Genomic DNA, 15,068 nt, shown 5'->3' with positions numbered 1-15,068 from the left:
TACCACCGCGGGAAGCTACCCCTACGTCAAGGTGGCTCTATCGGCGACACGACATGGCTGCCTTCTACCACCGCGCGTCACCAAATTCAAGCTTTGCCACCCAATATGGCCGTGCACCACCACCCTTGGCCATTTGTCACCCTCTGACGACCGCCGCAACGTTGGATATTTATCGTTATGCCCCAGTTTGACTCATGAGCGATGATGAGAAGTTGATAGAGGGCCCTCGCATGGGGGCACCTAAACGCACTCAAGCCTCAAGTGGGGGAGAAGAGAAGATCTTGTCTTAGAAGAACCAAAAGCCTAATGAGGTAATGTTTGTTGACATTGAGCTCGAAGGAAAGTCGACCAAGGCATTGGTTGACACTGGTGCCACTCATAACTTTATAGCAGACCATGAAGCACAATGACTTGGGTTGGTCCTTTTGAAGAACTCAAGTTGAATGAAGGCGGTGAATTTGAAGTCTCAACCGATCACCGGGCAAGCGAACGATGTGCATGTAGTGGTTGGGTCTTGGAGAGGCGAAGCCAATTTCATAGCAGTTCCTTTTTATGACTTCCAAGTTATTCTTTGGATGGAATTCCTGAAAATGACAGCAGGAGTGCCAATATCGTTTCTTAATGCTCTTTGCATGATGGGGGATGAATCTCCTTGTGTTGTCCTGGTGGCGAAGATGACAACAAAGGAGACAAAGCAATTTTCAGCACTTCAGCTGAAGAAGAGTGTCATGAAGGGTGAGGAAACATTCTTGACGGCATTGAAGCTTGAGGCGGATCCTTTGGAGAATGGCCCAATTCCTCTTGGGGTCGCAAAGGTCTTGAAGGAGTTTGGGGATGTGATAGTACCCGAATTGCCAAAGGCCTTGCCTCCTCGGCGAGCAGTGGATCACAAGATCAAATTGGAGCCAGAAACAAAGCCACCAGCCTGTGCACCATACCGCATGTCTCCTCCGGAGTTGGTGGGACTTCGAAAGCAACTTAATGAGTTGCTTAAAGGAGGATTGATCTGCCGCTCAAAAGCACCGTTTGGGGCGCCAGTGTTATTTCAAAAGAAGCATGATGGAAGTCTACAACTATGTGTAGACTATCGCACCTTGAACAAAGTGATGATAAAAAAACAAGTACCCAATCCCTCTCATTGCGGACTTGTTAGATCAACTTGGAGGAGCACAGTACTTCTCCAAATTGGACTTGTGCTCCGGGTATTGGCAAATCAGAGTTGCGGAAGGTGATGAAGCAAAGACAACGTGTGTGACATGTTATAGCGCATACAAATTCTTGGTGATGCCATTTGGCTTGACGAATGCCCCCGCAACCTTTTTTGTACACTCATGAATCAGCTATTCCATGAATACCTTGACAAGTTCGTGGTGGTCTACCTCGACGACATTGTGGTGTACAGCAAGATGTTGGAAGAGCACATCTGCACATCTGCATGTTGCTAGGGGACCACTCCCTCTATGTCAAGAAGGAGAATTGCTACTTCGCACAGGAGGAAATCATGTTCCTTGGACACCAAGTTGGCGGAGGTCGTATTTTCATGGACGAGGAGAAAGTTCGTGCAATTTATGATTGGTGAATCCCTTCAAAGGTGAAAGAACTTCGCTTAATTTTGGGACTTGTCAACTATTATCGGCGGTTCATTGGAAGTTACTTGCGGAGGGCTGCGTCGCTAACAGGTTTGCTGAAGAAAGACCGTTCATGGGAGTGGTCAAGCAAATGTCAAGAAGCCTTTGCTGATTTGAAGAGAGTGGTGATAGAGGAACCCGTGTTGCTGTTGCCAAACTACTCCATTCCGTTTGAAGTTCACATGGATGCCTCAAATTATGCCATTGGAGGAGTTCTTGTGCAAGGACATCCGGTTGCTTATGAAAGTCACAATTTGAATGATACGGAGCGGAGGTATACGGTGCACGAAAAGGAGATGACGATGGTTGTACATTGTCTCCTTGGGTCTCGCTTTGTGGTGAGGACCAACAAGAGGTATTTCCAAACTCAAAAGAAGCTCTCCAAAGCAAGCAAGATGGCTAGACTTCTTGGTTGAATTTGATATGGTTTTGGAATACAAACCAGGTCAAACAAATCACATTGTGGATGCATTAAGCCACAAGGCTGAACTTGCTGCTCTCAAAGCCATGCCGAATGGTAGTATAAGCCAAGTGCAAGCATCGCTTCTAAGGAAGATTCGCGAGGGAATGCAAAGCGATCCGATAGCAGAGACCCTCAAGATGCTTGTAGACGAAGGGAAGATGCGACGGTTTTGGGTCCAAGAGGGACTTATCATGACAAATGGAAACCGCATGTATGTGCCATGGGCCAACAACTTGAGACGAGAACTGCTCAAGGAGTGTCATGACACCTTGTGGGCAGGTCATCCGGGAGTACATCGGGCTTGGCTCTTGCGGAAAGAGCTTACTATTGGCCAAAGATGTGGGAAGACGTTGAAGAGTATGTGCGCACTTGTCTCATTTGCCAACAGGACAAGGTGGAGTGCGCGAAGCCTTGTGGGTTGTTGGAACTGCTCAGTGGGCATGGGAAAGTGTCTCTTTGGACTTCATTTTGAGCTTGCCAAAGGTCAGGGACATTGGCTCAGTGATTGTTGTGGTGGATCAGTTCTCAAAATATGCGACCTTTATACCGGCTCTGCTGCATTGCACTGCTGATGAAGTATTGGGGAGTTCCACAAAACATTGTGAGCGATAGGGATCCTCAGTTCTTGGGTCAGTTTTGGACGGAGTTGTTCAAACTCTTGGGGTCAAAACTCTTCTTCTCCACAAGCCTTTATCCCCAAACTGATGGCCAAACCGAAAGAATAAATGCTCTTTTTGAGCAATACTTGTGGCATTTTGTTAGTGCCAATCAGCAAGATTGGGTCAAGCTACTTGATGTTTGCCCATTCTCGTACAATTTGCAGCGGAGCTCTGCATCCACCAAAAGCACCTTCAAAGTTATCATGGGACAACAACCTTCCACACCGTATACTTTGGTGGTGAGTTACATAGGCAGCAGCCCATCGGCATATCACCTTGCGAAAGAATGGCATTGGAATGTGGAGATTGCCAAAGCCTATCTTGAGAAGGCAGCACAAAAGATGAAGAAGTGGGCAAACAAAAATAGAAGGCATCGAGACTTCTAGAAAGGCAATTTGGTGCTGGTCAAGCTCCAACCGGCATCGCTCAAGTTCTTTCACAAGGTGCACAAAGGACTTGCTCGCAAATATGAAGGCCCCTTTCCTGTCATCAATAAAGTAGGTAATGTGTCCTACCGAGTGCAACCCCCAGCTTGGCTTAAAATCCATCCGGTCTTCCATGTGAGTTGCCTCAAACCATATCATGCTGATCACGAAGACCCTTCTCACAATGTGTCAAGCCGGTCAATCCCCACAATGGCGTCAGTTGAAAGGCAGGTTGAAACCATTCTAGCGGACAGAGTGAAGACTTAGTCAAATGGAAGAAGCTAGTTGGGAACTTGAAGAAGCTCTGCGGCATGAAGAAGACAAAGTTCAAGCATACCGGAAGAAGAACTTGGCGAGTACGTCAAGATGAAGTCCAGCATCACTTGGTAGCAGCTGAAGAACACCTCGACGGGGACATCGAGAGTCTAAGTGGAGGAGTCTGTTAGGACCGTTTTGTTTGCAATGTTGGTCCTATTGTATTTACCACTCTTTGAGTCTGTAAATGGGATGCCAATCCCATGTCTTTTGCATGTTTTTGAGTGTCTTTTGGTTTCCTTCAAGAGCTCCTTGCGAAGCAACCTTGGGATCGTAATATTAGTGTCGTCGCAACACTAGTTTGGCGTTTTCCCCACACATGCCTACAAAACTATTGGGCCAAAACCGAAATGGGGCTTACTTTCAAAACGTAACACCCCACAAGACATTTGAACCCCCCGGGTTGCAGAATTGGGGATGCTCATACTTAGTAGTATAGGAGAACTATCGAGAAGCATTGAGTGAGCCAGCTTCGCAACTGAAGTGCCATTGGTTCAATGGTGTTCATTTTGCCCTCCATGGCTATTGGCATGTCTTGTAACTTCTTTTAAAATCAATAGAGAATCACAATCTTTTGCCAAAGCGTGCATTTTGCTTGTCTTTGCTTTGTCGCAATCCAAAATAGGTACAGCGCTTGTGAAGTGAACAGTTTACTTAACTTTGCAACTTGAAAGTTGAGTGCCGCGCGGTCTTTGTCCATCTCAAAGACTTAGTTCATGATAGCACGACCATTATACATACTTGGGCATTGCGTACTTATTCGTGCTCTTCGCCATGACTGCTCAACGCACAACTATCGTTGCCGAGGAGCATTGCACACCTTAAATGTTTGTGTAAATTTGAAAGACGAATTGCTTGAATCTCAGCCACCTCCATCTTCCCTATATTCCTCTCGGTAGAGTTCTTTGAAAATGTACACAGCAGATTTTGCTCTCTAGCGTCCTAGACAAAGACATCGACCCTTGGATTCATTGGGATTTTGGTATTTTACTGATAACATGTCAGGAGCAGGACAAGACGATGAGAAGAATCCAGTGGTTGAGGCTGCACAAATGCTTCTCAAAGAACAGGTTAGGGTTCCTTCGATCAAATATTTTCCCAAAATTTTTGTCTGAGATTATAGAAAGATTGATTATGTAGCAAAATTTATTTTTGAGACTAAGCAATCTTCTCTATGCAAAGCCCTTTCCTCGAAATTTATAGATTTATAGCAGATTTTCTGTACTAATTTTTTTTTCTAATAAACTTGTAGGAGTAGGAGTTTGGACTATTTCATGTTGGTTTATCTTGCGAAGTACGGCTTCAATTTATGTAGTAGATGTTCTAAGCTTGTTTATAGCATATTTTCTGTACTAAAACTTTGTAAGATGTGTGTTTGTTAATATTGCAATATAGGACTTCAATTATACCAGATTTTCTCTTGTTCTAACTGGAGGTATCTTATTCTTCACAGGCTAGTTGTTCTCCTGAATGCACAGATATTGTGTCGTACAAAAGGACCCTTATTTTGTAGTTGCCCAATTTCTTGAAAAGCAGATCTGGATTTGAAGGAGTTGCAGATGCTTGTACGTTTGGTAATTATATTGTTTGGGGTCGAGAGAGGGTGGCCACGACCAGGTGGAGGAGTGGTGGAGGAGGGCTGCAATGGAGGTGTAGAGGAAAATTTCTGAGGTTGTGGAGGAGGCTATTTAGATTATGGCTACTCCTAGGGCTAAAACTAGCTGATTCATTTTATAATGAACAAAAGAGTTGCACACCTCAATTTATAGGTGGCTAACTCTGAATTAGGCTGTTTAACCCTCATCTAGATAGACTAATGCTAATAACGAAACTTAGAACAACTAGGTCAAATAAGCAAATGCAACAGACCATAAGGTCTTAATTGAACAACTTAAAGGAAATAAGCAAATCTAACATCGATAGTGTGAGTCCAATAGTAGATCAAGTGAGTTTGCTTAGCTAGGCTAGATCAGCTTGGGCTTGGGTCATAACACTCCACGCTTCCATTCACCTTGTCCTCAAGGTGAATATTCTGGAAATCGTTGCATCAGCTCTGACTCCAACTCCTATGTTGGGTCCTTAACTGATCCACCGATCCACTCCACTAGGACTTGGGTCTCAAGTCGACCTCCTACCTGTGTCCTTCGCTTGGCTAGAGTTTGGAGTGGAACTGGATTGTGGTCTTCTATGATAGGCTCAGGAAGTCGATCCAGCACAACCTTCTTAGCTCCAACTCGCGCTCGTAGAGCCGACACGTGAAATACATGATGTATCCTCACATCATTGGGCAAGCCGAATCTGTATGCTAACTCACCAATTCGCTCCACAACCTGGTATGGATCGAAGTAACGGTGGGCTAATTTCTGGTTGGGCACCGATCGAACTGAGATTTGGTGATATGGTTGTAGTTTGACAAAGACCCAATCTCCTATAGCAAAAACTTGATCTGTGTGTCTGCAATCATAAACTTGACACATCCGATTGTGAGCTGGAGTTAGATTTTGCTTCAATTTTCTAAGTTGCTCATCTCGCTCCATTAGAGCTTCTTCTACGTCTGTCCTCTCTGAACGCCATTCTGGAAGATGTGCCACAAGAGTGGGTGGCGCTTCAAAGGGCGTGACACCAATAGCAGAATGTTGGCCGCTGTTGTATGCCCACTCCGCCTATGGGGAGGAATTCCATCCATCTTCGTTGTTGGTCGCCAGCGTAGCAATGTAGATATTGCTCCATGCAACGATTAACTCTTTTAGTTTGCCCATCAGTTTGAGGATGGTAGGCGAGATGTGCCATTTCAATCCAGAACTTGCTGATGAAGATAGGATCTTGGTCGGATACAAAAGAGCGTGGAACCCCATGGAGATTAACCACTTCGCGTATAAAAGCTTCTGCACTGTCCGAGCCGTGTAAGGATGAGTTAGTGCAATGAAATGCGTGTACTTGCTGAGGCAATCAACCACAACCATGATCACAGATTTTCTCTGAACCGTTGGCAGGCCTTCGATGAAATGAAGTGAGATGTCCCAAATCTGATCTACATATGCAGGGGCTGCAGCAAGCCAGTGGACTTAGTTAACTCAGTCACCCCATTGGCATGTATCACAAGCTTTGACATAGGCTTGCCTATCCTTCTTCATCCCTATCCATCTACAGCTGTGTTTAAGATGGAGATAAGTTCTAGTCATACCTTCATGGCCGGCTGCTAGAGTCATGGACCAGACAAGGTTGCTAGTTCAGCCGGTTCTGGGTGCCTTGATAGAGCATCTGCAGCACTATTTTTGCTGGCCTTCTTGTAGACCAAGTGGTATTCGTACCCAAGTAACTTGGCTGACTATTTTTGCTATGCTGGAGTATGGATTGTCTTAGGAGGTATGGCAGCGACCGCTGATAAATGCGCTCAATGAAGCAGCGACCAAGTAGATAAGGTCTCAACTTCTCAATTGCATGAACCACAGCTAACATCTCGCGCTCATAGGTGCTAAGATGGCGCGATCTCTCCGATCGAGCCTTGCTCATGTATGCTATTGGTCTTCGTTCCCGCATCAAAACCGCTCCTAGACCTGTCCACGAAGGTCTAAGTCAAGTCAGGTAAGGCAAGGACTGGTGCACTCGTCATAGCTCGTTTCAGTTCCAGAAATGCTGATTTAGCTTTTTCACTCCAATTGAACCCGTTCTTGCACAGAAGTGTGCAGTCAAAGGTGTCACAATCCCTATATCCCTGAGCGAACTGCCGATAGTATCCAGTCAAGCCAAGAAACCCTCTAAGCTCCTTGGGTGATCTCGGCTTAGGCCAGCTCACCATGGTCGTTATCTTCTCCGAATCTGCCTCTACACTATTGGCTGAGATTATGTAGCCTAGATAAATCAACTCGAGGCTGAGCCCAGGTGCATTTACTACTCTTGATTCAGAGGCCATGCGAGTCCAGGATCCCCCATAAATATGTGTAGGTGGTCCATGAGCTCCTCTCGGGTTCTGCTATTGATGAGAATGTTATAAAAGAAAACCAAAAGATACTGCCTTAGTAGGGAATGGAACACATCATTCATTAGGCCTTGAAATGTTGCTGGGGCATTGGTGAGGCCGAAGGGCATCACGAGGAACTCGTAATGCCCATCATGAATCCAGAAGGCTGTCTTGTGAACGTCTTTAGCTCGAACTCACATATGCTGGTATCCTGCACACAGATCTAGTTTGGTGAAGATTTCTGCACCCACCAACTCATCTAGGAGCTCCTCAATGACCGGAATAGGGTACTGGTCTTTGATAGTGGTTAAGTTGAGGGCTCCTCAAAACCGCCATAAATTGTCCTTCTTGCGCACAAGAAGTACTGGTGAAGAGTAGGCACTATGGCTCAGTTGGATGATCCGTACATCCAAGTACTAGTAGGGCCGTACATCGGCTGGACCAGCTTCTTGTGTGATCTCAATCCAGCGGTCAGTCTTGAATAGGGGGCAGCTCTTTTGGTTCCTCAAATACTCGTGGGTAGGCTTCAAAGATAGAATTTATTCAAATTAGCCTTAATTTCATTACCCAGTGCTCCGGGTCCTTCTAGGGCCTGAAATGATGCTTTTGGGCTCGGTTTGATTCCTTATAGTTGCACCTTCTTTCCTTTGGATTTGAACTCCATTCGCATTGCAGCAAAGTCTAATGTGATGGGTCCGAGCAGGAGCCATTGGATTCCTAAGACCATATCTGCCCCTTCGAGAGTGAGGTGATACTACAGATCAAGCTTAAATTCGTACGCGTGTATCAGCACCTTAACTCACTCACATTTTCCTTCAGTCCTAAGAACTGTGCCATCTCCAATTGCGACATCGAACCCAACAGTAGGAGTTATGGTCAAGCCCAATTGTCGCACCATCTTCTCTCCTACAAAGTTGTGGGGGCTGCGCTAGTCAATCAAAAACTCAACTCAGCTTCGTTTGATCATTCCTTCTACCCATAGTGTCTCCTAGGAGCACATGAGCCTGAATAGACATGGAGACTCAACTCAGCGTGCATCATCTCCTCGTCTTCTTCCGCAACCTCTTTATGGTCTTCATGCTCATCTTCCCATTGTTTAGTTCCCTCCTCTTCTTCAGTGACATCAAGTAGTATCATCGCTGCAGGTTGCTTCTTGCACTTATGGCCCGGTGTGAACCGTTCGTCGCAGTGGAAGCATAAGCCCTTCGCTCTACAATTACTACTTCAACAGGTGTAAGTCACTGCTGGCTACTACTCCTCTGCCCTTCATCATTGGTCAGGGGTCCTCGACGTGGTGGTAGGTGTGCACTCGGTGCTCCTCAACTCGATCTCGTTCCAAACCTAGGGCAAGGTCTGAATGGAGTCAAACTTGATGTAGGACATGTGCTCTTCAATCCGAGGCCATTCCTGATCTGCTGGTCCACCCCCATCTCTTGCAGCTTCTCCTCCATGACCTCTGCACATGTATAGGTGTGCAAGAGGGTCATCGGATTCATGGCTCTCACCTCAGCTCGGATTTTAGGTTTGAGTTCACAAATTAAAGCTGAGCGTAGCTGTAAGTCAGACCATCCTCTGGTTTGATTGCTGATTCGGTCGAACTCAGTCTTGTATGCTTTCACCGTGGTTTCTGAAGTCGGTGTAAAGCCTCCCCGAAGTTTTTGTAGTGGCTTGGACCGAATCACCTAGATATGGCATGAGCGAACTCGGCCCAGGTCTAAAACGGTTGGGTTCAATTGGCAGCCCAAAACCAATCACATGCTCATGTTGTAAGTGGAACGACGCGAGTTTGACTTGTTTGTAAGCCGAGGTCCCTTGGTAGTCAAATAGCTGCTCGACTCGATGCAACCAGTTCAGTGAATCTCCACTTGAAAAAGTAGGAAATTCAAGTCGCAAAGTACAAACTTGAACTCCAGGGATCTGATTTTCATCTCGACCCACTTGAGCCCATGGTTGGTTGTACGATCTATACACTTGAACTGGCAGAACTCTTTGGTGTGGGTTCGATTGGCCCGATTGCCGTCTTGGCCCTTGCGGATCTACTTCTTCTAGTTCGATGTTGAACCGTGCAACTTGTGGCTCAATCTGCGTGCCTGGTTCAGTCAGTAGGGCGAAGCCAAGACTGAACTGATTTATTTAGAACCCTAGGCATTGGATCTCGCTCATAGGCTGCACAATAAGATGAACCAGGTGCATCTTGGGCTGGGCCTTGGTGAACGTGCCCTAGGTCTCTTGGTCTGTATGAAATCCTAGGGGTTCCTGAGTATTTGTTGCAGCTGTCACTGCTGTTAGTGCAAATGTGGATGGAGATCCTTGATGACCAGAAATAAGGGAAAACATCATTTCAAATTTTCTTTTCAGTCATGCTTATCTTTCATTCTCTCTCACATCCTGCGCTTGCAAAAGGAAACCCAGCCACTCAGGTGGTCCTGGTGGTGGTGGTGCGACCGGAGGTGGTGCTGCCATGGTCGGAGTTGCCTGGTCTCTCAATGGTGTCGACGTTACAGGAGAGGTGTCTTCAGTACCTAATGATTCAGCAATGTGGGGAACTTCATCTTCTACTGCCCTTGCTACTCCAGATCTGGTTTGCACCATAGAAACGTTTCAAGGAAGGGCTCTGATACCAATTGTAGCGGCCCAATTTCTGGAAAAGCAGATCTGAATTTGAAGGAGTTACAGATGCTTCTAGGTGTGGTAATTCTTTCGTTTGGGGCCGAGAGAGGGTGGCCACGACCCGATGGAGGAGTAGTGGAGAAGTCTGCAATGGAGCTGTAGAGGGAAATTTCGGAGGTGTTAGGGGAGGCTATGGAGGCTATTTAGATTATGGCTACTCTTAATGCTAAAATTAGCTAAGTCATTTCATAACAAGCAAAAGAGCTGCACACCACAATTTATAGGTGGCCAACTCCGAATTAGGCTGTTTACAAAATCGAAAATTGAAGACCGACTAATGCTAATAAGAAAACTTAGACCAACTAGGTCTAATAAACAAATGCGACAGACCATAAGGTCTATATTGAACAACTTAAAGGAAATAAGCAAATCTGGGATGGACAATGTGCAAGTCCAAAAGTAGATCAAGTGATTTTGCTTGGCTAGGCTGTATCAGCTTGGGCTTGGGTCATAACATATTTCAGATAATTAAGATTTATTAGTGTCAATATTTTGTTAATATAAGAGCAACAGTAATATTTCTTGATTTATTCTTTGTAGTAAGTACCTCAGAATCGTATACAAAATCAAAATTTTGATGTAAAGATTACAAACCATTGCTTCCCAAAGGGTATTAGAGATGCAGTTAAAAAGTATGTTCGTGGTCAATATTGGGAGATTTCGAATGATACCTCCTTTGGACATCCCGTGGATTTCCCTCTTATCGATACAAATAAGCCATTGTTTGAAGAAGTTATTCGTCAATGGTCTAAGGATGGATGTTTCATACTAGGTAAGTCAATATAAAGCTAACCTCTAGTGATGTGGGTTTTTGGGGCTTTCGTTATAAGGGATAGCTCAGTTCTGTATCTGCTCCCTCAGCTATTTTGTTGGACTGCTTTAGTAATTTAAAAAAGTAGCTATCACTTGGCATAGAAGTGTACTCATACAAGAACACTATCTACACTTCAACACACAATAAGGTATAATTCTTATGAGTGTGTGTGTGTGTGTGTTAACATTAGATTGAATTCATCTGGTACTGTAGGTATCTAGCTACTAATAACTTCTTTATATGCGTTAATGAAAGAACCAAAGTTATTTTATCATCCTACTTGCGCAAATTTTGTACATAACTCGAGGCAATACCTTAATTAGGCGGCATAGAAGAAGATGTAGTTAGTAAAGCAAAAAAAAAAATCAATACCCTGATAAGGTTAAATTTGGACATCTATTTCTTGGTTGCTTCTTGTGTATGTATAATAGCAATTGTTATAAATTTTTAGCTGTCATTTGGTGCAGGCCTGATGGTAAAAGGAAGGCGTCTATGAGATTATGATGCTCTTGATGTTGCAAACAAAATTAGTATTATGTAAGCTAGAGATGATGCTGATAGCTAGCTATATGCTTTTGCTTCGAGTGAAAATTTCTCATAATATTTAACATGCCACTTTGGAAGCCATCATTTTTGTTGTAGTTGATTTTAGTGTGTAGCTCTTCGAATATCAACAAAGTATTCAATAGGCCATTTTGTCTTGTGGCATATTTTAGTTGTAGAATCTGGACCTTGTGTTCTCTATTTTGTGTCTCTTAATTATTGTGGACTATATTATATTTAAATATTATGCAGATGCCTCACATATTTCTTTCGTTAGATAAATTGTATTGAGGTTTGATAAATTATACGTAAGGATGGAGTTGCTTTTCAATGAGTTATAAATTTCGTTAGATAACATGCCTCACATGATGATGATATGTTGCTTTACAATCATATGCAATGAGTTGCTTTTGAATGTTATAAAGTTTGTTTATGTGACCTATTTTTTAGCACCATTTTGTAACGGTGAGGAGTTTTGGTAAAGTAAATATAGCTTCAATGTCTTGTAAAATATTTATTATATAAAAAGATTACAAAACCTTTTAGAGTTCGATGACTTTTTTGTTAGCCACTAATTTTTGAAGAATTTTGGTATAAATATTTTACTATAAACATGTTGTATATACATACCAGCTCAAAATGAATATGTATGCTCCCATCATAATAATGGGATCTAGTAGGGGTAAAGTGTGATAATGCTTAATATTTGTTATTAACCAGATTTGGACTGATCCGTATATAAGAAAATTATAAAAATTTAGGTGGAGGTGGTCATGGGTTATGTTTCTAAATTGAAGGTCAGGATAAAAAGTTAAAAATAAAATAATGGAGATAGGTCAAAATAGGGTAGAATGGTAAATAACCAACGTTGAGGTGGTCGTCAGAGGGTGGCAGATGGCCAAGGGTGGTGATGGACGGCCATAGGGTAGGATGGTTGCTAGAGGAAGGTGGTGGCTAGGGTTTGAAAGCTTTGAAGATTCTACGACTATTATTTACTCCTAGAAAGGTAAAGACGATCTAATGGCTATGATAAAATGATAAATACGGTAATAAGAAATAATTAAACTCAATTAATTGTCAATGCTTGGGTACTTGGATTCTTGGATAAATAACAAAGAAGCCCTGGCCCTCTATATATAGAGGTGGGGTCTACTCAGACTTAACCCCAAAGGCTGACACGATTTGAATTAGGACTTACCTTAAAAGCTTACATGACTTAATTGGACTTGCCTTAAAGACTATTGTAACTTATTTAGACTTGCCTTAAGGGGCTATTAGGACTTTTTTTCAACTTGCCTTAATATCTCACATAACTAACTAGACTTGCCTAAAAAGCTCACATCACAAAATAATTAAAAAAAAATAGACTCGACTTGGAAGCATGGGAGATTGATATGATCTAGGTCACCGGACCACCTTGTTGAAATTAGGCTCATTGCTTGAGTCACTTATCTAGCTAGTTGTTTAATTCATCACTAGGTCTAATTTAATTTCAGTTTGTGTTAGTCGGTTTGGTTTATTGATGGACTTGATATGATTTGGTTAATAATTATGATTTGGGTTAATCGGTTAGCCTCTAATATATAATGGAGTGCAACCTAGATTAAGCACGGACTAATTGATCAAGTTCCTACTGATATCTCCCTTCTCAACCTAGGTCTAATCCCTCCATCCTTCAAACCCTAGCCAAGCAAGCCTCATTGGTCATTGTCTCCTCCCTCCCGTCCACTTGTTACGGACCAACTAGAGAAGATCCACAATAAGTGAGTGTAGGCTTCGATTAGGGTGAATGATGGTAGATGGATAGGGTGGAAGGAGGGATGATGGCGGTGGTGATGGTGAGGAAGATGATGGACAGCAATGGCGATTATGAAGGGAGAGTAATTTACTTCTAGTCCTAAGTTATCTTACTCTTACTCCTAAGATAAACTCAAGGTTAGAATAATTTCTCAATGCTTGGATGCATAAAGGAACCAATCCCTCTATATATAGAGGTCGAGTACAATAAGTCCCACTAGGACTAGCCCTAAATGCTGACAAGACTCGAATTAGGATTTGCCTCAAAGGCTTACATAACTTATTTGACTTGCCTTAAAATGCTTACTTGACTTAACAAGACTTGCCGTAAGGGTTGTCATGACTTATTTGTACTTGGGTCACATGTCTAAACTAGACTGACCTAAAAGGCTACCTTGCCTATCCGTTCAATCACTTGGTATGGCCCAAAATACCTATGTGCTAGCTTTTGGTTCATAATAGGTCAAACTGATGTTCGACTGTATGGCTAGAGTTTGATGTAGGCCTAATCTTCTACTGCGAACGTCCGATCTTAGTGTCCTTGATTGTAGATTTACTTCATCCAGTTCTGTGTAGCTGCCAAGTTGGCCCTCAACCATGGAATTTGAGCATCCCTATCCACTAGGGTTTCCTCGATGTCCATGTGTTCCGTTCGTCGAGTTGGTGCGTAGGAGACCAAGGTAGGAGGCGGCTTATTGTAAATTGACTCAAACAGCGTGGTCTCTATGGCTAAGTGGTGGGCAGTGTTGTAGGCCTATTCTGCCCATGGTAAGAATTGGAGCCACCGCCTTGGCTGCTCTCTAACGTAGCACCATAGGTATTGCTCCAAACACCGGTTCAAGATCTCTATCTGCCCATCCATCTGTAGATGGTATGACAAGCTCATCCGAAATATCGTGCCCTGTAGACGAAAGAATTCTTGCCAGAACTGACTAGTGAATACTAAATCTCAGTTGCACACAATAGATCATGGTATACTATGAAGTTTAGCCACATCACGAATGAAGACCTTCGCCACCTTCTGTGCTATGTAGGGTGGCTAAGCGATAAGAAGTGCGCATGCTTTGAGACACGGTCAACCACCACCATGATAACTAATCGCCCTTGGACAATTGGTAGGGCTTCAATGAAGCCAATTGAAGTATCTCCCCAAATTCACTTGAGCACGGGAAGGGGTTGGAAAAGGCTGGCTGGTTGAGTTGAAAATCTGCTTTGGCTCGTTGGGAGACTTCACATGTGCGGATGTAGTTGCGCACATCATTCTTCATGTCGATCCACTAGCAATTGAGGTCTAGTCGCTTGTGGGTCCGAAAGATGCCCTCATGGCCCGCGAGTGGTGAGTCGTGGAAGTGGCTAATCAAAGTGGTCTGCAAGTTTGCATTAGTTGGGATTAGGTTCCAGTCCCCTATGAGCACTAGTCCGTCTCTTGTGCTGTACTCGATCCGACTTGATGGGTCTTGAGTCACCTGAGCCGCAAGTTCCACTAGGCTTGGGTCCTTCAAGGTGGCCCCCCGATCCGGTCTAACAAGGGGAGGGCTGGAATCGACAAGGTGGTTAGCTTGGCATCACTAGGTTAGCGTGAGAGTGCATCGACTATGCCATTCTCCGAACCCCTTTTGTAAACCAAGTCATAGTCATACCAGCGCAACTTGGAGAGTCACTTTTGTTGTGCTGAAGTGTGGATCCCTTTGCTTAAGTAAGTAGGGCAGACTTCTTTGATTGGTGCACACTATGAACTGCCTTTCGATCAGGTATGGGCGCCACTTGCTAACAGCATAGACCATAACTAACAT

This window comes from Typha angustifolia, chromosome 15, assembly GCF_048772165.1.
Source record: "Typha angustifolia cultivar Huaian chromosome 15, ASM4877216v1, whole genome shotgun sequence".
Lineage (NCBI taxonomy): Eukaryota > Viridiplantae > Streptophyta > Magnoliopsida > Poales > Typhaceae > Typha > Typha angustifolia.
Note: the sequence above shows the minus strand (reverse complement) of the source record.